The sequence below is a fragment of the Centrocercus urophasianus genome, unplaced genomic scaffold, assembly GCF_019232065.1.
Source record: "Centrocercus urophasianus isolate 14NV4802_14NV808 unplaced genomic scaffold, USGS_Curo_1.0 seq_10, whole genome shotgun sequence".
Lineage (NCBI taxonomy): Eukaryota > Metazoa > Chordata > Aves > Galliformes > Phasianidae > Centrocercus > Centrocercus urophasianus.
In genome coordinates this window covers 89,747,220-89,771,211 of record NW_024884142.1, presented here as the reverse complement: position 1 = coordinate 89,771,211, position 23,992 = coordinate 89,747,220, and the positions used below count along the sequence as shown (strand labels likewise).

Here is a 23,992-nt window from a genome sequence, read left to right as displayed (position 1 = left end):
TAATTAGTTAACACATGGTGAAAAAGAGTATATAGCACGTTTCTCCACAGAAAGAAAAAAAAAGAAACAAAATCAAAAAGACAGCACTGCAAACCCACTGCTTTCTTAGCTCATCTTTTAAGAACCTGCTTCCTGTTTAGTATGCATGTAATGACAATGCAGTCAACTGAATAATTTAGAATATAGATGACAACTTTTCAGGAGAGGTTTTTATCAATGTCAGGCAGCTTCCTGTTTTTGACCATATAAAAACAATACAGGAATCACCACTAACATTCTTGGTTTTGGATCATCTTCCTGCTGTTCGGAGGGGAAAGCCTCTTTTTTTTTTTTTCTGGCAGTGAATTGGCATTGTTACTTTTAGAACTCCCTGACTGTAAATGCTGAATTAATTTATTATCATAAAAGACAAAAAGCCCTGCGTTGTGCAGACACTGCTAAAGTTGCAAAGCCAGACACTCCTGGGAAATGGTAGAATCACATTTGCGCTATCTTAATTTTGCAGGTTATTACTTTTGTGTTCTTAAGTGTAGATGACACCCTTAATGATAACAACAGATCTGCTTTCCAGTTATGCCATGTCTACTCACAAAAGTCCCAAAAGCAAGAATCCATTCCCATTCAAAGCATTTCACTTTGTTGAACATTTTTAGTGGCAGTTACATGTATGTGTAAGTAAGGTTTGTTTTAAACACTCACATGTGTAGCTGCACACAACTACTCTGCATTTTGGGATCCACACCAATAGCTTTGCTGAGGATAATTTTAAGTTAAGCAAAAGTCTAGCCCTTCACTTTGTTATTGTGTACACAGATAGCAAGTGCAAGCATCTATCCTTGCCATGTATGAAATGCCTCTGTTGAAGACAATGAACAGCTCCAAGCCAGTAAGAATTTCCTATTCATTATTTTTTTTCATGTTGTGACCTATCCTTTCACTTTATTCAGGGAAGGATATTTATATTTAAAAGCACCTTGAAATGAAGGCAAAATACCACCGAACATTCAATTTTCCCTCCTACATGCTCGTGGACATTTCTTCCCCAGCCTTTTCTTCAAGCCTTATTGTTTCCTGTTATCCACCAGTTTTGTGTAGGTACATAAGGTGCAGAGCTGTACAGTATGCTGTTGGTTTCAGTAATAGATTTAAATTTAGAAATTTTCTGATTGGAAATAATGCCATTATTCATGTGCCCTTGTACTAACTCCCAGGCTGCTATCTGGTTCTCTTGATATTATTAAATTCCTGATGCACATTATCATGGAGGTCAGTGCAGAAGGAAAGATATTACACAACTCTCAAGAACAAATCTTTCAAGGAGAAGATCTCAGACACAAAAATGTTATATCCTAATCTTGGCACAACATCTGCTGGCCTTTTACTCAATTTAAATATATACACTGCTCCCGTACTAGGAATTACTTATAGCTAAAATATCTACATTTATTTAGCATGCCTAGTGTAGTAATCAGAATACCTGGTTGTAGGAATACAAGAACAATGGATTAATGGGCTAAACCTGGGAAAATCTCAACTTATTCCTATTTTTGAAGTTACATGGAGGATTTTCACTATCTTAAATTTGTTTGCAAGTAACCTGCAGAAGTAAATATGTAAAGACTGTGATCTAAATGCAGAATTAGCTGAATGGTGGCAGTCAGTTTTCTACAGAAATATAGAATATTGTGAATATAGAACATTCATAATTTTATTGACCCTTTAGACTCACATTTAAATTTTTAATTTCTCACTAACTTAATTGCTACACCTGAGAATTATGTACAGTGTTCTCTGTCAGAGAGGGTGTTATGAAGAGGTAAAAGACTAAAACTATATCAGCACAAGAATCTATGAAGGAGTGCAGAGTAAACTAGAGATGCTTCAGGTAGCCTGGATACCAAAAATCACATCAGTCTGCACTGAGCTCCTTGCTGTGGCTGAACACCTCCTAGTCACCAAACTTATTCATGCGTCTCTGTATTGCAGTCCAGCCACTTCTGTGACTGCAATGCAGGCATAAGTCAAGGCTAACATAGTCCCCTTGGAAATGGAGAAGTTGTGCATTTGCAAATGATACGGCCTGGGACAACAAGACATCAGCTAACAGGAGTTAAATGGGACAGGATCACATGTATGCTTCTTTTAACACACCCAGATGTACAGTGCTGAGCAAATATAGTGAGTGGCACACAGCCCTGTATGAAAGATAAGGGATGGAGATTAAAATATTTTATTTGCTTGAGAGGAAAGGACTTACTGACACAAGACAGGAATTATGATGAGATCCTGTTTGCCACACAAGTACATAGCTAGAAATCAATACATTGAAATTGCTGTGACCAGAAATTAGATTTACTAAGTGAATAAAATTCATGAATACAAATGGCTTCGTGTCATGCCTTTGCATGACTGATGTAATACTAAGTTACTTTTTACTTTCTCTCAGAATGACACCTTTGAAACTAATATTTCTACTGTAATGCTGAAATATTGGTAGACTTCTCTAATGAAACAGTAATACAGACTTAGTAATATAAATATTGATGAAAAATTTCGAAATACACGAAAGTATGCAGATATTCACTTGTGGAAGTCTTTACTGATAGCTTGTTAAGCAGCTTCGTTGGGAACATAAATTTTTTCCAATCATTTCATTCTTTATTCCTTTCCCCATAAATATCAAGCCCCACACTTGCAGTGGTTATCATAATACTAAATAGATAAAAAGATTTTCTTACCAGCATAATGACAGGAGTTACTCTACAAAAGACATAAAGATGAAGAGAGAAGCTTAATGAAACAGAAACATAGCAGACAGTAGCAGGAGTGTGTGAAATTGCAGAACAAGGGGAGACACATGAGTTTCTGACTAGATTGCTAATAGAGTCGAGGAGCTTTGGAGAAGGGACAAGAGAGGAAGAACTATAAAGTATCATTATCTGATAAAACCCAGTGTATCTCATGCTAACATGCCTTTATCCAAACAAAGGACAGAAGGCCCAAAGGACCTGCTCATGTAAATCGGCATTGCACTAACAGCTCTAAAGACAACTGTTTGGGCAAGCAGAAGAAAATAAGCAGAATAAAAACAGTGAAAATAAAATGTCTCTACCCCTTATAGATTAATTTCAGATTGATCACCCTGTGATGGCCAATGAGAGCTGATAGAAAGGCCATCAGTCTGTGGTACAAACATGAAGCATGTTTGATCTATGCATACTTTTATAAAGCACATTTTAGGGATGATATTTCTTTTCTTTCTTCCTTCCCCCACTTTTTTAGGACCTAGATGCAGGAGTGCTAATTCAGAGATTGTTTTCCATGTCAGAGAAGAAACAAACAGAAATATTCTCCAGGTAGTGCTGATCCCAGTAAGAAGTTAGAGCATATGCTTGCAAGTTAGTGGGGAAAAAGAGCTTCAGTCCATATAGCTGTGTTATGTAAAAATATTTCTGTCAACCAGCAGAAAACATGCTATTCAAATTATCTGCTTTCTTATAAGTCCTCACCTAAAAGCTCAGATCTCATCTGAGCATACTAAACATGCAGTTGTTTGAGGACTTGTTTAGTCCTCAAGGCAGAGTTATGTTACAAGATTTTCATTACCAGCAGATTAAAATGAAGTTTAATGCGTATTTGCTCTTGCCAGTGCTGAACTCTCATCAAAGAGGAACAGCACTTTCCTTAGCACACTTTCTTGTGCTGTCCTGCTAGTTCAGTAGTCAGTAGTAGTTACTGTGCTCTGCACCAAAAAATTTTCACTAACCAATATTAATGCCTTCTCTGACAACGGAAGCATGCTATTGCTATTTTATAAAAAAAAAAATACATTAATAGAAACTGGGGTTTTAACTTTTGAGGATGCAGTCAGTATATAACTGTGGTTGACTTTCAGTACAGCTGGTTTCAAAATGGAATTTCAAAACGGGATTTCAGAATGAAATCTTTCTTCAAATAACTCAAAGAATGGTTAACAAGAAATTGTATTTTAAGCCTGACTACAAGTCATTCCTGAAATTGACCCCACATTTGATAGACAAAATCCCTTTGCATTTACCTTTGTCTTTGCCTTTCTGACTGTAGCAAATGCAGATCTTTCCCAGGAAACATACTCAGTTTGACCACTGCAAAACTAAAGCCTTCTTTAAAATAACGAAGAAAATGGTTTCACTGAAAAATGAAATAATTATATTGATTAAAGTCACTTGTTTGAAATTATTTGTTGGAAATGAACCTACTTTAAGTGAAAACTCCCATAAAAACCCATAGGAGAAAATGTGCGGGCATAGTATGATTAACTGTCATTCAGAGACAGAGAGTAGAAAATAAGAAGCTACACTTTATTCAAGCTCTAAGCTGAAGTCTCCATAGTCTCAGATGGAAATTTTGCTAAATTTATCAGAAGCAAAGCATTGAACAGCTAGGAAACATGAAAATGGCATAATTAGACTTCAGAATTTGCATCCCAGCGATGGGAGCAGAGCAGCTCACCACCCTTTGTAACCTAAGGCTCATCTCAAGAAGTATTGCAAACCAGAGCAAAAAAAAGTATCACTAACTGGACACATTTCTATTTGGAGTAGTTAAAATGGCAGGGCTTTGTTTAATCATACATTTGAAAGAGATATAGCCCAAACCACCTGCAAATTTGAAGCATATTACAGGATTGTTTGTTTTTTTTGAGTTTCTGTAGACATTATATACTGAGGTGATTTATTTTAAAAAGCAACAAAAACCAAAACATCAAATTATTTAAATCTAGCAAAGCTTTGTGTGACACTTTCAGTGAAGTGGTATCTCTGTGGTACTGAGGTTATGACACACTTTCTGAAGGGTGTACTAAACCATCGGGTAAGACTTTGCACAAGAGTTAGATCCTGTTGATGTCCTAGATTAGCTATTCATATTTTTGTTTCGACAAAGAAAAAAAATCTCTGTTTCTGATGGAAAGCTTCATCTATTTTTTGTTCAGTTTTTCTTTCTGAAGTAGATATTGAGAAAAAGGCTACTTTGGAGAATCTGTGGCACTTTTTAAAATGTGCACTGAGGATCTGGAGCTTCTTATGGAATCAATACCTTGCGCTAGCTACCGTCACCTACTCTGAAAATCAAGTCATAAGTCTTTATGACATCTCAGTTCTCATTGTCCTGGTTGTACTGTATGGAGCTGAAGAACATAGCAAGCTTGTTTTGGTTAGTTGTATGTCTAGAGATACTGGTGAGAGGAACTGGATAGCTGTGTAAGTAAAGTCTGTAAATCAATATTAAAATACAGTAGGAAAAAAAGTAAGAAATAAAACCTGCAATAGAGTAGAAAATACCTTCTGCTTCTACTAGCGTTTCTGAGCTGAAGAAATGTACTCAGATTTAGGTAGAACAGCATTCTGTGCTCTATTAAAAAAGTATCATTATCATCAAATCACATTTAACATAAATTCTTCCTTAGGATTCCCTGCAGGAATAAGGTGGCCTAGCTAACAAAACCTCACCTTATCCAATAAATATAATCCTTTTTCAAAAAATCTAGATAGGGCACCTATTCCTGCCATCTTCGTGGTTGAACTGCCAGTACACAAAGGTTTCTTTATACCCAAGGATTACTTGTTTGCAAAAATATTTCATTACAGGACAATACTCTCCTTTCATGACTTGTAAAAAAAAAAAAAAACAAAAACAAAAAAAACCACCCAAGAACACCACATTGCTAAACACAGAAACCTATACAAACTCCCATAGACACACCACTTCTATGCCCTTTGTTCTCTTCTCCACAGAACTATCATATGAAGGAAGGAGCATTTGCTTCTTTTGCTCCTCCTTTTGCAGTCTTACAAGAGAGAAAGGAGAAATTGTAGGTCACTTGGCAAGATGTCAGTTCATCACTACTACAAGATGTGACTGCCCCATTTGCAAGAGGCTACGGTTGTTTGGGGCCATATTCTGCTTTATTTGTGGCATATGGACATGTAAAGACTGCCCTATTCCTGTATAGCCATATGGAGCTTTGGGATTAGATCTCCAGCTATGCACTGTTGATGTTGTTGTCCTGAAAATGCACCATTTGGAAGATCACATGGAAAATCGCAGAACAGAGCACTCACAATCTGTAGTCTACAAAAACTATGTTAGTGGAGCTTTACTCCTTCCCCTAATGTGCTTTTGCTTCTCATTTATCAATCCTGCCTCATGAAAACACTGCAATACAGACACATATTCATCTTTCTCATTCTCTATGCAGTGCCACGAGGAGCACAAACTCCCATTAACACCCGCGAAATACCTGTGGTTTGGGGCACAGATGAGGCAATCCAGCAGACCTTCTCCAGGAGCACGGGGGCCATAGGCTTACTAGCTGGCAAAGCACTTCACAGCGGTCCTTGGGGTGATCTAAAATAATGTGCGTCTAGACTGAATAGATCTTTTTCAGCATCCCAGTGGGTGCTGACCCGCTGACAAATGCTAGCACTAAAATAGGCATGTAAAGAGTCCCACTGGAGTAGAAACTGTTCATTGAGCAAGCCTTATGCACAAGAACTGCAGCTTAAACTGTTGCTAATTAAGATGAGAGAGAACTTGGCTCAAAGGAAGGATTCACCAAAATCACACAAGTGGATTCTCAGGTCAGGAATTGTATTCATGTCTGAATTTACATGGGAAGTACACTCCAAATTTAGGTATGTTATAGAAATGAGTGATAGAAAAATACCCAGAAACAAATACCTTTGGTGTGCAAACATACCTATTCGCCAGCACCTGGCCACCTACTTATTGTTTTCCCATATCTAGCCCTCTCCTTCAAACCTGACATCTTACATTAAGACAATAATTTTTCTGAAAGACACTTTCTATCACTTATGCATCAAAAATATACTTACAAAGGAAGTTATGATGCTGCTTCCAATGTAGTGGTCAGAAATCCAGTAAGGTTAACCAACTGAGGAAATGCAACTCAATTGGGTTACTGTTACATGTCTGCTTTTTAGTGCATGAGACTGATCAGTTCATTAATAGGACATACTAAAGAGCATCCTTCAGACATTCACCACAGTCTGTAAATGCACACATACAATTACATAAATACAATTATGCTGAGGGTATGGGGGGCTTGGGTACTAGCATTATGAAATAGAAAGCTCACTTCCATTCCCACAGCTTTCATAACTTGGTTATAATAAAACAGTTGCAGGGAACTGGCAACTTACAGTCTGTGTTTGTAAGAGAAGGAGATGGCAAATAACTAATGTTCTGTTCTCTGCACCAAGACTGTGTTACATTACAAAACCCTTCCCTATTTTTCTGTGTGCAATTGTGCATAGAATTAAAATAGTAGCCTACCTTAACACTTTCCAAACCCAGCTCTTTTCTGGTTGCCTAAGCCTAGCCTATAAGATGTTTTCTTTCTCTGCTTAGGATTATGAATTGTCCTGAGTTTTAATTTTGGAGTTAAAAGGAAGGAAAGGAAAACAAAGCAAAAAATTTTCACTAACCAATATTAATGCCAGGTTGACAACAAAATTGCTTTCTATGCAGTTGTGATGATTCAAGCTTGGGAAGGAATATGAATAGTAGGACACTTTGGAACAATATTTGTTTAGCTTTTGTACTATTAAGTCATTTATTCTCAGTCCTGTTCTCAGCTGGCTTTGCTTTACATCATCTCATCACTAAAGAGAAATTCTACATAAAATTCTTCTTCAAGTGGTACTCTCCCAGCAAAGGCCTCTTGGACTTCATTTTGTGGCCAAGATGGACTTGCTAGTACAACAGAACACCCTTTTATTTGAATTTATTGAGCCTCAATGAAGGCTGGTAATTTCCATTTCCCCCCTAAAAACCCAGACCTACTTTCCTTTAAAAAGTCTGATCTTTGCATTCTGTCCCACTCCTGTGCACCTCAGTTTCTATAATCAGCATCTTATATAAGAGACCCAGAACTGGGAGCAGTTATTTATCAGTTTTCACATGCCCTCACTTTCTCCCCAGAGAGCACTAAAATAATGTAACAGATCCACACTTGGTACATGAGGACTGTTGTGGCAGACAGCTTCCTCTTGTCAGATTGAACCCACCACTGCCCTAAAGGGAATGATGCTTGGGAAAGAAAACCCATTTGTGCTGTTTGTACCATGGGTTCCCTGTTCTGCTAGTCACAGAAATGCTGTGAGACACAACAGGCTCCCAGGATGTTCATGCATCCCAGCCCTGAGCCATAGAGCAGCTCAGAGTTTATGACATTTACAAAATAAATGAAGTACAGAGAAACGTTCTCTCCAGGAGGAGCAGCAGCATGGAGGGCTGCACCTCACATCCCGGAGTCAGAGATGGACTGCCAGTCGCATGCCAAATGCAGACAGGGAAACAGCACATAGTCACGTTATTCCTCTCTCTGCTAATGCCCTATTTTTTGTTCTTTTTTTCCCCCCACAAATACCCATGCTCAGTACAGGAAAGCGAGAAAGGGGCATTGCATGCAACTGGAGACACAGGCTCTTCCAACTTCACTCTGGGAGGCCACTCATGCATTTTATTATTTGCCTGTTTATTTTCAGGTGGCTTTTCCACAGCCTTGTCACTCAGCTGAATTCTAACCAACCAGACAGGTTTAGGCTCCCTTCCTAGTTGCTGGTGAAACCACAAAGCCTGTGGGATTTATAGGCAGTAGCTCCCACATGGTACCTGCAAGTAAAGTGTCCTCCCGAGGAGAGGAAGCCTCGCTAACAGCTGCTTCTGTTTGAAGTGTCTGTGTGTATCTAGGCCCTGCTCCATCACAGCAGACCAACACGCACTCAGTGCTGGGCACATCCATGCTGCTGTCACTAGGCTACACAAAGAAATGTGTATGCTCAAGTCTTTGGGGCCTGAATGGCCTTAAAGCCCTAGTTTATTGTTCTAGCAGGTCATGGAGTTGTTGTGTAGCTTGTAGTGCTCCAGGTTGATGATTTACAGAGCAGCTGAAGAGGAAAGTTGCAGCACACAAGTACTCCTGCAGTGAAAAAGCACAGAATAACCTAATTGATTCATTCTGGAGAGGGGCTTTTGCAAGTGGATTCACATTTATCCTTTTTAATAAGCACTTTGGTTGCAGAATTTATCAACCCAGCCCAACTTCTCCTCTGCAAAGCATCAGTGGATTGGAGTTGTACCAAGAAGTCAGCAACGCATGCCCTATGAATTGCTGTTATACACCATACAGGGTACAGTGGCTTGCAGCAGCCTTCTAGTGATATTCTCTCCAAACTGCTTCAACCCGTTCCTTGTGTATTGCCTATACATAGCATGCCAAGGTTTTTTTTTCAGTTTTTTTTTCCCCCCCTCTTTAAACAAATCTCTATTTGACTTTGTTACAAGAAGTTCCTTTGGGGAAGGAGATGAAACTATGCTAAACCAGAAAGCTGAAAGGGTTCCTAGGAGAATGGAGAAGTTTGGCTTTTTTTTTTTTCTCCTTCTTCAGAAGAAATATCCACTCCTTATCACTGAGCTTTTTTTGGTGCAGACAATTCAACATCATGCCTAGAGCCTTGTTCCTTTGGCAAGCCATTTCTTTAGCAAGATGCTGTAACCTAGTGCCCTAAGAAGTCAGCCACCCCTGCACCTCGCCAGGTGAACTTCACTCTGTTTCCCATTCAGCTTTTACAGAAAAACTCTGAAGTCTGTTCAAACCAAATTGGAGGACCTCATTTTTACAACTCAGACAAAATTAGTCTTACTGCTAAGGGAAATCTGCTTGGTTGCTGGAACAGAAGCAGAATGCAGCACTACCAGCTTGGGGCATCATAGCTATGTGTGGGAGTTGCAGCATTCAGCCTCATAACTCCTCAGTGAGCCACTGCTTCAGTAAGATAACCCAAACCATTTCCTGATGTTTCCCTAAATTACCTCTCTGAGGCTTCTCCTCCCCCTTTGGCTCAGTGGTACAAGTCTCCTTCACTTTTCATCTCTTCAAGAAATGTATAGTTTTTTTCTGAAAAGGCTGAAAATTTACCTCAGGTTTTTGCTAAATAGGAGTTAGGCTCCTTCATGTTTTTATTCACTCGTCTTTTTCAGGGTTAGTCTACAGCAACAATCAATAGATGCAAATTTGAAATGTAAAGCTATCTGGTGACATCACCACATAATCCGTGTCATAATAATGTTCAGTTTTCATCTGACCTTCAGAAATCAGCAGATTCAATTACTTGTAGCATTTGCTGAAGATCCTCCGGGGATCTCACCATAAATTATACTGTATTCTACAAATAGATATGACAACACTAATCAGCAAATTAAATGACAGCAATCATTCCTGCAGAGATACTTAAACATCTGATTGAGCCGATATATTGGACTTTCACAGCCTACAGCTTTAGTCTTCAAGAGGTGCTGCTCTCATGTGTAAGATGCTGGCCTTACAAACAGGAATGTTTGGGTTACTTAAGATATTTAATGAAGAGGAAAAGACTGGTGTCTCCAAGCAAACACTAATGGACATTGATGGTGATTGCAGCCCCTTCATAAATATTTTGCCCTGTTGTTTCCACCCATTCAACTTCACACAGTTTTACTGGCAGGTGACTTGGGTGTGACAAATTCCAATAATCATTGGGGTAAAGACACGGCAGAACAAGCACTGCACTCACACAGAGGTATTACCTTCTCCTTTGCCAGGTAGGCCTATGGGAGTACTTTCTGAAGGTGCACTCAGTAGCCTACTCAAGTGATTTTAAAGTGAACCTGAACCAGTCTTCATCCCAACTCTGCCCTCCTTGTCCTAATAAGCTACAGAAGCCCTTGCTTTTTAAAGCCCAGTGTTATCAGCCAGCTGCTGCTGGGGCAGTGTCCTATGTGTTTCATGCATGACACAGGCAGTTCAGTAAGTGCAAAAATACTAGCCTGAGAAGGCAGGATGCAAAAGAGCAAAACTGTTGGTTTCAAAAAACCTTTTGGAAGTCATAGAGCAAGAGAGAAAAATCACCAAAACTGTAGGAAGGTACAGGGACTGGTGCACAGTAGGTAGGCTGAGACAGGCACTGATAGCACTGGAGAGCAAGACTGCAGTTGAGACCACATTCTTAAAACTTCAGGAGAAAGAAGTGTGCAGGAATTTGAGGCACAGCTCTGCTGGGAAGGTCAGCCAAGTGAACACTGAGACGCATCCTGTGCTTACAGGCAGTGTCACCTTGATTTGGACCCATCCATAAGCCTTCCATTACAAGCAGGTGCTGCAGGAGGTGGGGCCAGCATGTATGGAGAGGTGTGATCACAACTCCTACTGCAAGCTGTTATTTTGACAGCTCTATTACAGTCATATAGAAGCAACTCCTGGGAAGTGTGAAGTACTGCAAAAAAAAATCCAGGAAAATCATCTGTCTTGCAATATGCCAGCTTTCACTGAGGAAGAGGACTAAATGCCAGTGAGAAGACACATAGAGTTCTTTCTCAAGTTGGGAGGGAGTGTTGATCCGCCTGAGGGGAGAAAGACACTACAGAGGGACCTGGATAGACTAAGCAACAGGCCAAGGTTAACTGAGTTTCAATAGGGCCAAGCGTTGGGTGCTGCATTTTGGTCACAACAGCCTCAGACAACCCTACAGGCTTGGGGAGGAGAGGCTGAAAAGATGCCTGATGGAAAGGGGCACCTTGGTGTACTGATGGACAGTCAGCTGAATACAACCCAGCAGTGTGCCCATGTGGCCAAGAAGGCCAGCAGCATCCTGGCTTGTATCAGGAATGCTGTAGTAAGCAGGACTAGGGAAGTAATCCCACCCCTGCACTCGGCACTGGTGAGGCCTCACCTCAAGTACTGTGTTCAGTTTTGGGCACCTCAATACAGACAGGACATTGAGGTGCTGGAGCAGGTCCAAGGAAGGGCAACAAGACTCGAGAAAGGCTTGTAGAATATACCCTACAAGGAGCAACTGAAGGAACTGAGGCTGTTTAGTCTGGGGAAAAGGAGGCTGAGGGGAGACCTTATCGCGCTCTTCCAATATCTGAAAGGTGCTTACAGCAAGAGCAGGGTTGATCTCTTCTCGCTGTTGACAGGACAAGGGGAAATGGCCTTAAGTTGCATCACAGTAAGTTTAGGTTGTTTATCAGGAAAAACTTCTTTACAGAAAGGGTTGGTAAGCACTGGAATAGGCTCCCTAGGGAGCTGGTTGAGTCCCCATCCCTGAATGTGTTTAAAAGCCACCTGGATGTGGTGTTCAGGGACATGATTTAGCAGAGGATTATTAGGGTAATTTGGTCAGGTTGTGGCTGGACTTGATGATCTTTAAGGTCTTTTCCAACCTGACCAATTCTATGATTCTATGGCTTTTGGCCATAGCTAGTTATGATCCATCTGGAAAAACACTTTCTTCTCCTGAATAACTTTTTGCCCTGCACATGAATGCTGAAGATCTCTCTCAGTAATCCAACAACATGCCAGAAATGGATATACCTGGAACTTACTAACTCTAAACATGCCTCTCCCCTCAACCTACGCAAGCTGCACATAGGATTTTGTGGCAACAACATCTTTTTTTAACTTTAATGTTTTTATACTGATCCTGCTCATTTATGTTAGCAATTTCCACAGATACACATATGCAGTTTTCTTTTATTTACCATTCCCTTGCAGCTTTGGAAAAAAGCAACAGAAGTACTGAGGGAAGAGCTCCAACTGCGCTCCCAGTTTCTGGTGAAAGCATTTGTTCAACAGTTACAGTTTGTAAGGAAACACAAATCACTTGCTAGTCAGGTATTGTGGAGCCCTACCCACAGGAAACGCCTGTCAAATTCTCCAGAAATTCATCATGGCTTTGTTACATTTTTCTTGACAAGAGCTATCCCCAGAAAGTAGATTTCATCCCTTATTATTGCAAATTATTCTTCCAGCTGAAGTGCCTTGTCTTAAGCAATGTATCACAAGTTGGTACTGCACTCTGACAGTCAAGGTAGGCTCAGTCAGTATCGCTCTTCTGTCAAGGGAATGCCCTCCTCCTGCACCTGACACTTCTTGTGAAGGGGCTTTCATAGCAAAAGGGAAGTTTTCCAACCTAAGGAGCAACACCTGAGCACTGCTGGCAGGAGGCACTCTCGCTGGCACTTTAGACAAGCTTTAAGTACTCTACAGATTGACATAGTTATTTTCTTTCTTCTACTTGCAAACCAGTGACGCTATCAATGCTTGTACAGGAGATCAGGTTGCAAGGACTGAGTGTGGGAAGTAACATTGCAACCTGGTGTAGCAAATCCATATTTCAGAGGAAAATTTCATTTAAAAATAAAATACGAATTCATTCACCCTCTTAACTTGTTCACAAGCAGCTGAAAACACACAACCTCTGCAGACACCAGGCTGCTGGTATCCAGGAGCTTTAATGATGCCATGGATAAAAAATGGTCTCTACAGACATGCCTGTCAGCTCCTTCCATTAGCAACCAGACACTGGCTTTGGAGATACCTTCTTACATTCATTAGGAGGGTTTTACATCAATAAGGGTCAGCCTCCCCACCATGTCCCACCTGGTGAGGTATTAGGATTGTATCATTCTCCTGTGTGTCATGCATTAGGTGGCCTGAGAAGCTGCCTGTAAATGTGTTGGATGCTTCATTGCCTTCCCATGCTGGGCTGTGCTTTGATGGGGACCTCCCGTTTTTTCTTTATGCTGTCTGATGCTGTTGCTGCTAGCTCAGTCAGATATTCATCCAGCTTTTGTAGCATGTCAAGGAGGTGGGCATGTATCTCTTAGGCAGAAGGTTGTGATTTCACTGTTAGAACAAATTTGATGAAGAATGAAGCTTTGTGGCTACCACCTTTCAAGCTGACATAGTATTGCTGGGGAAGTCATAATGATACTTTCTACTGTAAACTGGTACCTTTGCAAAAGCTTTAACATTTCACATCTAATAATTACTTCCAGTTTTTGACACCAGTCTCAGTTGATAGCATAGTCACCAGGTCAAAGACCCTTCAGTATTTTACGGTGCCAGAAAGCGTCAGTTATATTCTCAAAGTTTAATTCTTCAAACCTCATGCATTCCTGCTAGCAAACTTCAACTTCTTGCTTCCCAAACTCCTCCTTTTCTTGATGCTGTCCAACAACCTGGTTTCCTTAATGAGCATACTCAGCCTCTGTACTCCTCATACAGTAGCTCAGAGCACAGTCCCTGCAGGGAATCTGTTCTAGTGGTCATTTTTAGAGTATGCAGAAGGAGAGAACTTCACCCACACTCCAGAATAGACACTGAGACACAGAATACACTCACTAAACACTAAAAACTCTGTCCATCAAGAGGGCAATACATTCTTGCTCATAGGAGCGTACTGCTAGTACCTCTTAAACTGGGGTAGCTACCCTTACAAGTCCATATGGAATATGGGAAAATGCTTCTGTTTAAGCACAGCAGCTCTGCTTGTAGCTGAGGTGTTTTGAGAACCAGCACAACTGAAAACCATTTTTGTTTATTCTGTCCATTGCCTTGGTGCAGTTGGTTGAGGATGGACAGAGAGGCTCTCAGTTCTACAGAAAATGAACATTTTCCTTGCCTGTTTTTTTCATGCACATACTTTTATGGCGAGGCTTAGTGCAACAGGTCCACAGGCTTACCTAGGGCTTTGTAGGAGGCTCATCATACAATATTAATATTGTAAAAGCTACAGGTAAGGCTTTTTGCTTTCTTTTGCTTTCTTCTTTTCCCCTTTTTCTATGTCCTCTGCAATCGGTATCACACTGTTATTCTGGATATTTAGTACCTCTTACATCTGGGAATGGTTACAGGGAAAAAAAAATATCAAGATAAGGCAGATATTTTAACTATGGAACACCAATGAGAGTTTCATTTGTCATGAGCTGAAGTAATTAAAAGTCATTTCTGCATGTTTTGGATGAGGATTCTGACTTCAGTCAGGGCATGAGCTCTGCAAAATGCTTATTTTTATAGTTTTGACGTAAATTGTGGAATGTTTTCATTCTTAATTTGGAACATTTGCCCCAGGAGTTCCAAGTCTGTGTAGATAAGTCCATGCTCTTTTTTTTTCCCCTCACAACTTACATCCATGCACACTAAAATTGCAGTGTTGACTGCCCGGTTCAAGACAGGACTGAGATATCTATTTTAAATGTCAGTTTCCAACTGTTTCTGTTATGCCACTGATCCCAAGTTAGATGCACAGTTTTACTACCTGTTAAAAAATCTTCTACTTTGGCACAAGTGCCTGTGGTCATCTGCATAACAAAGCAAACAAACACATCCCCCTCACCCAAATCCAGCACATACACAAAAATAATTTCATTGGTTATGTTTTTCTCTGGGGATGTTTAAACTATCAAATTTGCTGAGCTACATTCCCCCCCTCTCATTCTTTCTCCTGGGAGATGGTCTGTCATAGGGGACTCACAGCAAATTCACATTTTGAGATTTCCCACAGGATTTAATATTAATGCCATTCAGGAGACTTGAAAAAAGTTTCTTTTGAAATGTTAATATGCTATAAATGGCTTCTAGAGCTGGTATTGTTCAACTTTCACAACTGGTTCAAAATACAGTCAATGCCAAAACATCTGATCCCAGGATAACAAAGAAATAACGTTTTTCATGTCAGTCACTGTCTCAGGGTATGTGCACACGGCTGCTAGTTCATTAACATTGATTTGAGAGAACAATTTCAAAGCAGCCATTATTTCACATTGAACTGGGAGCTTCACATTTCCAGCTGTAGCTTCTCTTGTTACCGAAAAGTCCTACTTGGCCACCAGAAACTCTTGAGAGCCATAGGGTGTATCTCACACTTTTAGAAGTGAACATGGGAAAAACAGACTGATTCTGTTTCGGTCTATGACACTGGCTAGGAATTTGTTACTATGAATTACAATACAAAATCTTTTTAAACCACAAACCCTATCTCAAATTAATACACACTTTGGAAAAGTTCATCGCGTGCATGCCTTCCTGTAGTACTGAGTGCTTTACTATTGTTCTGTAGAGCTCTCCTCAGTCCCCATCACTTGTGTCTGTGAAGGAACCATGATGATCCAGTGAAGGATGAAGTTCAGGTTACATTTAACAAAACGAAAGAAAGGCAAAAAAGGCAAAGTCCTGCCCTGGACACACGCCACAGCTGCTCCCACACTTGGGCTAGTGCAAGTATTCTAGGCCCACACGATGCACCAGATCAGGGATATGACCTGCCTAGGTCCCCATCTCCACCCAGTCGTTTTTTTGATTGCTTCTGAGAAATATGTTCAGGAGATTGTATGTAGTCTGTTGTTTTGGAGCCACACAGTTGGAAGTAACAGAAGTAATACCTTCCAATCACCTAAATTTAGACTTAGTGTTTATCATTCAAGAAAAAGCATTATTAAATACATACCCTTTTTAAGCAAACACAGAAATGTCTTCGTAGCAATAGGGGTTTCTTAACAGACCTGTGTCTGAATGGGATGTTGCTGTCTTCACTTCCTGCCTTACAAGTCTCTTGTTGACAGAGCACAGATTTAGCCAGAATCCAGCAGCAGTGATTGCAAATACCTGTCTGTTAGTGTATCTGAATAGGCTCCATTTGTAATCAGATCCACAGTGTGGCTCAAATGGAATGCTGCCTAGTAAATTGGTGTAATTCACTGTAAGAAAGACTAGCCCTGCTCCTGCTGCAACCAGTGACAGCTTGCAATTTTGTCAGGGAAAGCAGCATCAGGCACTGTTGACTGCTGCCTGTACTCCTGCTGAGGTAGGGAACACTAGCCAGAAACATATCCTAAAATCACTGTATGAAAACATATTCCATCTCTTTTTCCCCCTTTTGTAAAAATATAGCACACTTTTAATTAACTACCTGTTCTCTGTAGCTCCTAGGGTTAGTGACTTAATAGCCTTCTCTAATTTAGAGTTGCTAACTTAGATTTTACTGTACATGTTATTATGTTTATTGATTTTTTAGAAGCATCATATCCTGCAGTCTTGTGAAAACAGCTTCCAGTTCCCCAATTAGGAACAGTCTCACAAAGGAAGTGCAAGAATGCAGTAACTGCTGAAAGCACCAGTAAGATTACTGACTATAATTCTTATCGCTACAAATAAGTTATTTATTTGTGTAAAGAAGTCTCATGGATGCCCCAGCTTGACTCTCAAATGGGTGCTTTACATGCCCAACTCCTGCCCTTCAGGACATTTCTGGGCCGCCACCTCCCCACAGCAGATATGCTACACTGATTTTTAATCATCAGATTTAAAGCATTGTAAATGTAGCCACAGTTCTTAGGGCCATTCTAAAACTAAGTGCATATCCTACAGTACTTGCACCATCTGCATCCATGATGCTGAGTTGCTGGAAGCTGGTGTGGCTTAGACCCATTCCTTCTCTTGGCTGAGTGATGAGCGTAATATTATTTTTCCAATATCTGAGGGAGACAAATCTGGTGGCAGTTCTGTGATCATATTCTATAATAGGCTGCAGTAAGAATAATTTATGCCATTTAGCCATTCGGATCTTTTAACAAAAAGAGACATTAAAGAAAAATCTAGTTTGGAGAGCCGCAAGGATTAGTAATGCACCCAAAGGACATAAAGCCCAGACACAAAAGGGTTAGATGATCCACCAGCACAGTTATGTCATCTGTTTCAGATTCAGGCATATACCATGTCTGTGTTTTGTAACAGCCATCTGGAAGTGCAAAAGATGAGAGACTGGAATACGTTTGTTACACTGCTCTGTTTTGTCTTCTTGCAAGCAGTAACATCACCTCTGAGTTCCACACAGGGCTAGCCACTAGCTTTGCATCACTCCTCTTTCTGAGGATATGGAGAAATATCTTCCAAACCACTTTCTGCACAGTGAGGACTCCAGCATAAACAGTGATTATGCTGGCCTTTGTTAGTGTCGCATTTACTGGAAGCTGAGACTTGTGCAGGCCTGGATGCCCTCCTCCACTGCAGGCTCAGGATGGAAATAATTACTGAAATGCAGTCTCTCCACCTGAGTTTCAGGTGATTTTCAGGCAGCACACTGAGCCGTAATATTTCCCATACAGGGAATATTCCCTCCACTTTGAGTTGTGAGCATAGGGTGTGCAGCCCAGCTCCTTCCTAGAACATACATTAAAGTGTGCATGTTCACACACACACACACACACACATATATATATATATATATAAAGCAGAGGATCCCCTGGTGAGCTCTAAGACCTCCAAAGGACTTTCAGCAGCATGTGGATATATCAAGTTTTCAGATTAGATAAATGCCTAGCACAGTAATTAATTACCTTGAAGAGACCCCTGTAACTGATAGAGCTTTTCTGATGTCTCTTATGAAAGTATAAAACAGCTTTTCAGACACAAAGAAAGCAACTTTGGATTTTCACTTTGTAATGCAACGGAAAGCACAACGATGACAGCAGAGCAGCTAGATCCCAGACTGCAATGAGTGAGGATTCACTCTAATGCAACAGTTCTGGACACAAAAACGAGCAAGCAGCTGCTTAACTTCAGAAGGCCTCAGGTACAGAGGGATCTCCAGGGAGATCCCCTTGTCTCCTCTGCCTGAGGTCTGGGAAGGGGTGGATCCTGGCTGCGCCCCATGGTCGCTCATATGCATTCTGCTCCCCTAGGTTGGCCCTGCCTTCCCACCAGGTGCTCAATCACTGGTTCAAGCGGCAACTTAGCATTTCCACTACACACTCTAAATTAAAAATTGTCTAAAATTCATTATTAACAACTGGTTGGTATAGAAGTCTGTGCAGTGTGTGAGCAGATGGAGCAACAGTGGTAGAGGCAGCACTGCCACCTTTCTGCAGGCAGGCTTCACCCCAGCCCCAAAGGAGCCAGAGGCACAGAAACCCCAAGGCAAGACAGGAGGTGTGGGAGAGGAGGAGGCAGTAGTGAGCAGTCCCCCTCCACCTGCAATTCGATTACAGGTCTACTTCAGCCTCTAAAAATTATCCTCTATACTTCTAGACACAGCAAAGAAATCCTTCTCTGGATCAAGTAGTTATAAGCATCATTGTATAAAGACAGTTCTTTACTTCTAGAGATGCTTCAAAGCACTCAGAAATTGAGTAAAAGTGCAGTAATTAGGACCTACACTTCCCACTGACACTGCAGATACATTAGAGCAAACACCAAATGGACTTCATAAGTTTAGGACAGGGATGCAAAGCAGACAAGCAGGTAGAGAATGCATGTGCCAACACAGCAAGATAGTGCTACACATAGTCAAATTGTACATCACTGATTATCCCAGAGCTTGCAAGTGAGTGGAACACAGGAAAATTAAAACTTGGCTCTATTAACTCCACAAGGCAAGATACTACCTCCTCAATTAATAGATTATCCTAGCAAAGCAGGTGCAGCTAAATCCTGAGATTTCTACCAGTATGTGCAACATTTACTAACTCCTATCCCTGTACCCCAACCCCTCTCTGGGCCAACAGACGCTGTCTGGCTCCTCCATCACAGGACCTGCAGCACTGCCAGGGTCTGCACTTCAGCTGCCAGTGGGAAACAGCAGCATCCCAGCAGGAGCTGAGAATAGCAGCATTTCCACAGAGAGCCAGATAATTTCATTCTCATTAGTTACTTTGACACAAGAAAGTTATCATCACTCCCTGATCTGTCACCGGAATGACAGAACGGGGATTTGTTAACACTGATATGGTTTTAAATTACGGAAACAGAAGACCATCGCTTTTCACAAAATAACTCCAGCACAAAGGAAGAACCTGCACATACCTCAAGCTGAATTTCCTCAGGGAAAACAAAGTAACTGTTTTGTTGCTAATATGAAGATAGCAAGGTGCCATCAGAATGTGATCACCATTCTTTAAGCAAGAAACTGAAAGCACCTACACAGTGCAGTAAGAGAAATTTCATACAACAAAGAATCAAGAGTGCCCATCCACCTCCCCAAAAAAGCTGTGAACACATCCAAGAAACACATTCCATCAAAGACACCATATATGCTCCCCTCACCAACCTGGCTATATGGCTGGATGAACCAAGGGCCTGCTCCTTAAGCAGCATTTACCCAGAACAGATGCAACACAAACATGATCCCAGACTTAGGCCTGCTGCCATGTGCAGAATCGCACTGACCATAACCCCACCCTGCTGTCAATCCAACCATGAAAAGCACAGGGAAAAATACTCTCATACCCTGGGAAAGGGCTTTTCCCTCTCCACAGGGTCCAGCAGCTGTTTGGGCATTTGCTGCTCTATGCACTGCAGAATCAAGCTACTGTGTGAAGGTCTCAGCAATCTCTCTTGTGCAGTCACTAATTGACAGCATCCCACAGCCCTACAGGCACTGAAAGCAGCAGAGGTGATGCTTAAAGATTAGAGTGAGCATTTTGGAGCAGGAAAGTGGAAGTATGGAACAATGTTTATTCATTAAAGGGAAAGAGGCTTTTTCTTTCTTCTAGGAGGCCACTTGGCTCAGTAGAGGCTTTTCATCTACATAGAAAAGAGTTGATAGAAAGGAGCTCTTTGCTGAGACTGTTGTAACCTTGCATTGAAACTGTGGCATGCACTGAGCACTGCCACCACCTCCTCCACCAGGCTGCACTCAGACACAGACTTCACAGTTCTGCCTCCAGCCAGAGTACATCAGCTCCTCTTGGTTGGCAGCAAGCTCTGAGGGCACTTGGGTTGATTCACTCCATTTATTGGAAATAGTGCCTGAGCTACCACAGTTTTACTGATTGATGTCCTTGGAGAATGCCACATTGAGAGACATCCCATATTGCTCAACCACAAAGAAAGATCACACTCACGATTACGCTATAAACATTGGCAATTAAGAGGACATTGCAAAGCCTTCACAGGGGAATCACAGCCTTTTATGTGAAGTGCCCTGCTGTGGAGGAAAGAAGCTCTTCAAGAGCAGAAAATATTGTGATAAAATGTTTGGACCTCAAGTCTAAGAGAGACAGTGGGATCAGATCACAGATGGCAGCCATTGCCCCCCTCTCTGCTGCACCTGCATGGACTGCACAATGCAAGTTACACATGTCCTCTGCAGCTCCTCATCTACATCTACTCTCAGTACTTATGATTAATGACCTCTGGTACATTTATACAGAAGGTAAAAAAAAAAAAAAAAAAAAGTATTGCACTTCATCTCTAACTTGCTTGCTTACAGTTTCCATCTGTCAGCTCTCACTATGCTTTTCCAAGAGACTTGAGAGATCATCAGCTTCCAGCAATTTACTTGGGAAAGCCCAACTTTCAGATTACAATATACCAGAACCTTCCTGAAAATCCAGATACAAGATTTGGACAGAGTATTTCACACCTTTTTTCTCTCAGCCAACAGAAAGCAATTCCCTGGCTCTGCTTGCAGTTCTCTGCTGCCTTTAGGAGATCAGACAAATGTAGCCACACTAACCAAACTAGAAACGTCACCTAAGAATAGAACAAAATAAGTTTACTTCTTTTTAGGAGATTCAGTCCTTGTTACAGAGGCTAAATCTACTCATTTGAACACACCTGTTACCCATCACAGCTTGGAAATGCTAATTACATTCCAGTTCTCAGCAATGAAAGCTCTCTGCTCAGTAGCTAGGCTTACACCAGTGATACAGCAGTAAGTTTCAGATCTCTTTACAGTTGCCAGGTTGGCTTCAATTTGCCTCTAATTAGAACTTGGCCCCTCTAGTGCCACATAAAGCCCTTCTACCTGTTCTGGTTAACCTTCTCTGAGACGAGGCACAATATGCTCCCCCACAGCACTTTTTAGCCTGCCATCCCACAAAAACCCAAGCCTTTAAAATTGTCTCGGTTATACAATAAGCAGTGTGTTACGTCTGGTCTTTATAGTGCTTGAGAGCTGAACACAGACTTTTCTTTTATTTCTGAGATCCTTCTTTCATAGCACATATATGCTATTCCCATGATACTAATCCCAAGCAATTCAAGAAACACACCTCAAAAGGCACTCATTTAGAACAGAAAACAATCTGTAATGAAATGGAAAGCACAGCAATGAAAGCAGAGTAGCAAGGTCTCAGGCTGCAGTAAGCGAGGATTTGCTCAAATCCAACAGCCATAGACACAGAAATAAAGGAAAGAGGCTTCTTACCTTCAGAAGACCTCAGGTACATTCTCTAATGAGAGTCCCTTGCCTCCACTGTTAACCATTACATGAAGTCTGATCCTGACTCCATCCCTACTGGTCACTCAGAAGTATTGCTTGCATCTGAGCTCCCTTGGAGTGGCCCTACCTTCCTACCAAGTGCTCAATCCTACCAAGTGTTCAAGTCCTGATTTAGCATTTCCACTACACAATTACATTGTAAAAAGCAACACAGATCAAGCTTTTTCTCCTTCTGACTGTATTATTAGTATGCATCAGTGGAAAGCCTCTCTTTCTAGAAACTTCTTAAACCTACAGTGCTTTTCTCCAGTCAGCTTCCTTAACTTTGTGATTGCAGGAATTAAACAGATTAACACAACAAGAAAGGCATTGCAACAGAAGCACAATGACAGAAGAACCAGCAGAACAGAAAGGTACTAAAAAGGAAGGGAAAAAGATCACTCACCCATACCAGAAGATCGCAGGTACACAGAGGAAAGCTCCACCAACGAGTAACTTCCCGCAAGAGAGCCTTCCCTGTGCCACTCAGCCCCTAAATGAGGTCTGTGGAGCCAGGCTCCACCCCTTCTGGTCAGTTGAATTGCCTTCACCTGTGCTCCCAGGGCTAACTGGGTACTTTCCCCAGGTGTGCAATCAGGCCGTAACTGATTTCCATACAGTGATCATCACCAGCTGCTTTTTGCACATGGCTTTAATGTCCCACTCTGACCCTTTTGCTGGGTAGTTATTCTTTTTTTTTTTTTTTGTATAGCACAGTATCATTCTCTTACTGAGCTCTTGGAGAAAAGCAAGGCCAGGATCCTGTCTGAGGCAAAACTAGTCCTAATGATGTCTAAGTAAATCTTGTTGTGCATATTTAGGGATGCGCTGCTTCTGGGAAGAACTGGGCAGGGAGGTCCTAATTTCAACTCTGTAGGAAGTAGTAGGATCACAGAAAAGAAGTGGTCTAGCATTCAGGTGTTGACTATGAATGATTAGTGCTAAATGTGAGAGAGGATTTGTCTGTTTTAAATTAACACTCCATCTGGTTCTTTTGTATCTGATGTCAGATGTGAAGATCAGATTTAGAGTTAAAATCTTGAGGGACATACTTCTTAGAAAAGTGTTTGAATGGAAACCCAAACAAGCCACATGCAGACACTGAAAGCTAATCAGTCAATAAGAAATGCTGACCTGAGGTTTGCAGCTGAATCTTGGTGGCTTTGGCAGCTTAGATGCTTCCAGCAAGGCTTTGATTTTTGCAGCTCTCATGCTTAGAACACTCCTGAAGTCTGAGGGTGTAATAGCCTCTGTGCCTTTAAATTCCCATTCGTTTCTTTCAGAGATACTGTTGCTTACCCTGAAATGACTTCCTGGGGATGTGAGAGCATGCCTATATTTTAGAAGGCCTGGTTGTACAGTCCTTAACCCTGCTCACCTGCTCTGAACTGCCCATACTGCTCAGTAACAGTACCATCACCCCAATATTTCAGTTACTTTTGGGCATCCTCCAGCCCTTGCCTGGAAGCAACATAACTGTGAAAGAAGCAATTTAAGGCTCTTGGAGCTGAGGATCAAATACTCAGCCTGGAACCAGGCACTGGAGTTAGTCATTAAAGCATTCACTTTGAAGGCAAAGCCAAGTCTTGACTCACCTTCCCTAGCTGATAGTAACGGATTTTCTGCTGCTGTGGTGGGACTGGTTTTCTTCTGGCATTGTCAGGACCATTTGTAGAACCCTCTTGAATCTTCAGACCCACCCGTCTTGTTTTGCCTGGAGTTCACAGCTGCACAAAAGTACAAAGTACACAGCTCTGCCCCTGCTGCCTGGCCTCTGTGACACTGCTGTCCCTTGGGTGACTTCCAAATAGCTCTTCCACGCTGTTGCTCTTCTTCCTCAGTAACCAAATATGTCTCCTGTTGCTGAAGTACAACTAATTATGGGGATGTCTGCTCGGCTGACTGTA

At 41.4% G+C, this 23,992-nt stretch overlaps 1 protein-coding gene across 5 annotated transcripts in view; it reads right to left on the bottom strand.

Annotated features, from left to right (window-relative positions):
• Window positions 1–23,770, bottom strand: part of PLCB4 (phospholipase C beta 4) — a 239,374-nt gene extending 215,604 nt beyond the window's left edge. For 4 of the 5 annotated variants that reach the window (XR_006168825.1, XR_006168830.1, XR_006168831.1 and 1 more), the window contains exon 1: window positions 23,681–23,766. The gene's annotated coding sequence lies outside the window, so the exon portion shown is untranslated. Of the gene's footprint in view, window positions 1–23,680 lie in introns of all 5 variants that reach the window. The other variant, XM_042818950.1, reaches the window with a different exon arrangement.
• Between the last annotated feature and the right edge of the window lie 222 nt (window positions 23,771–23,992).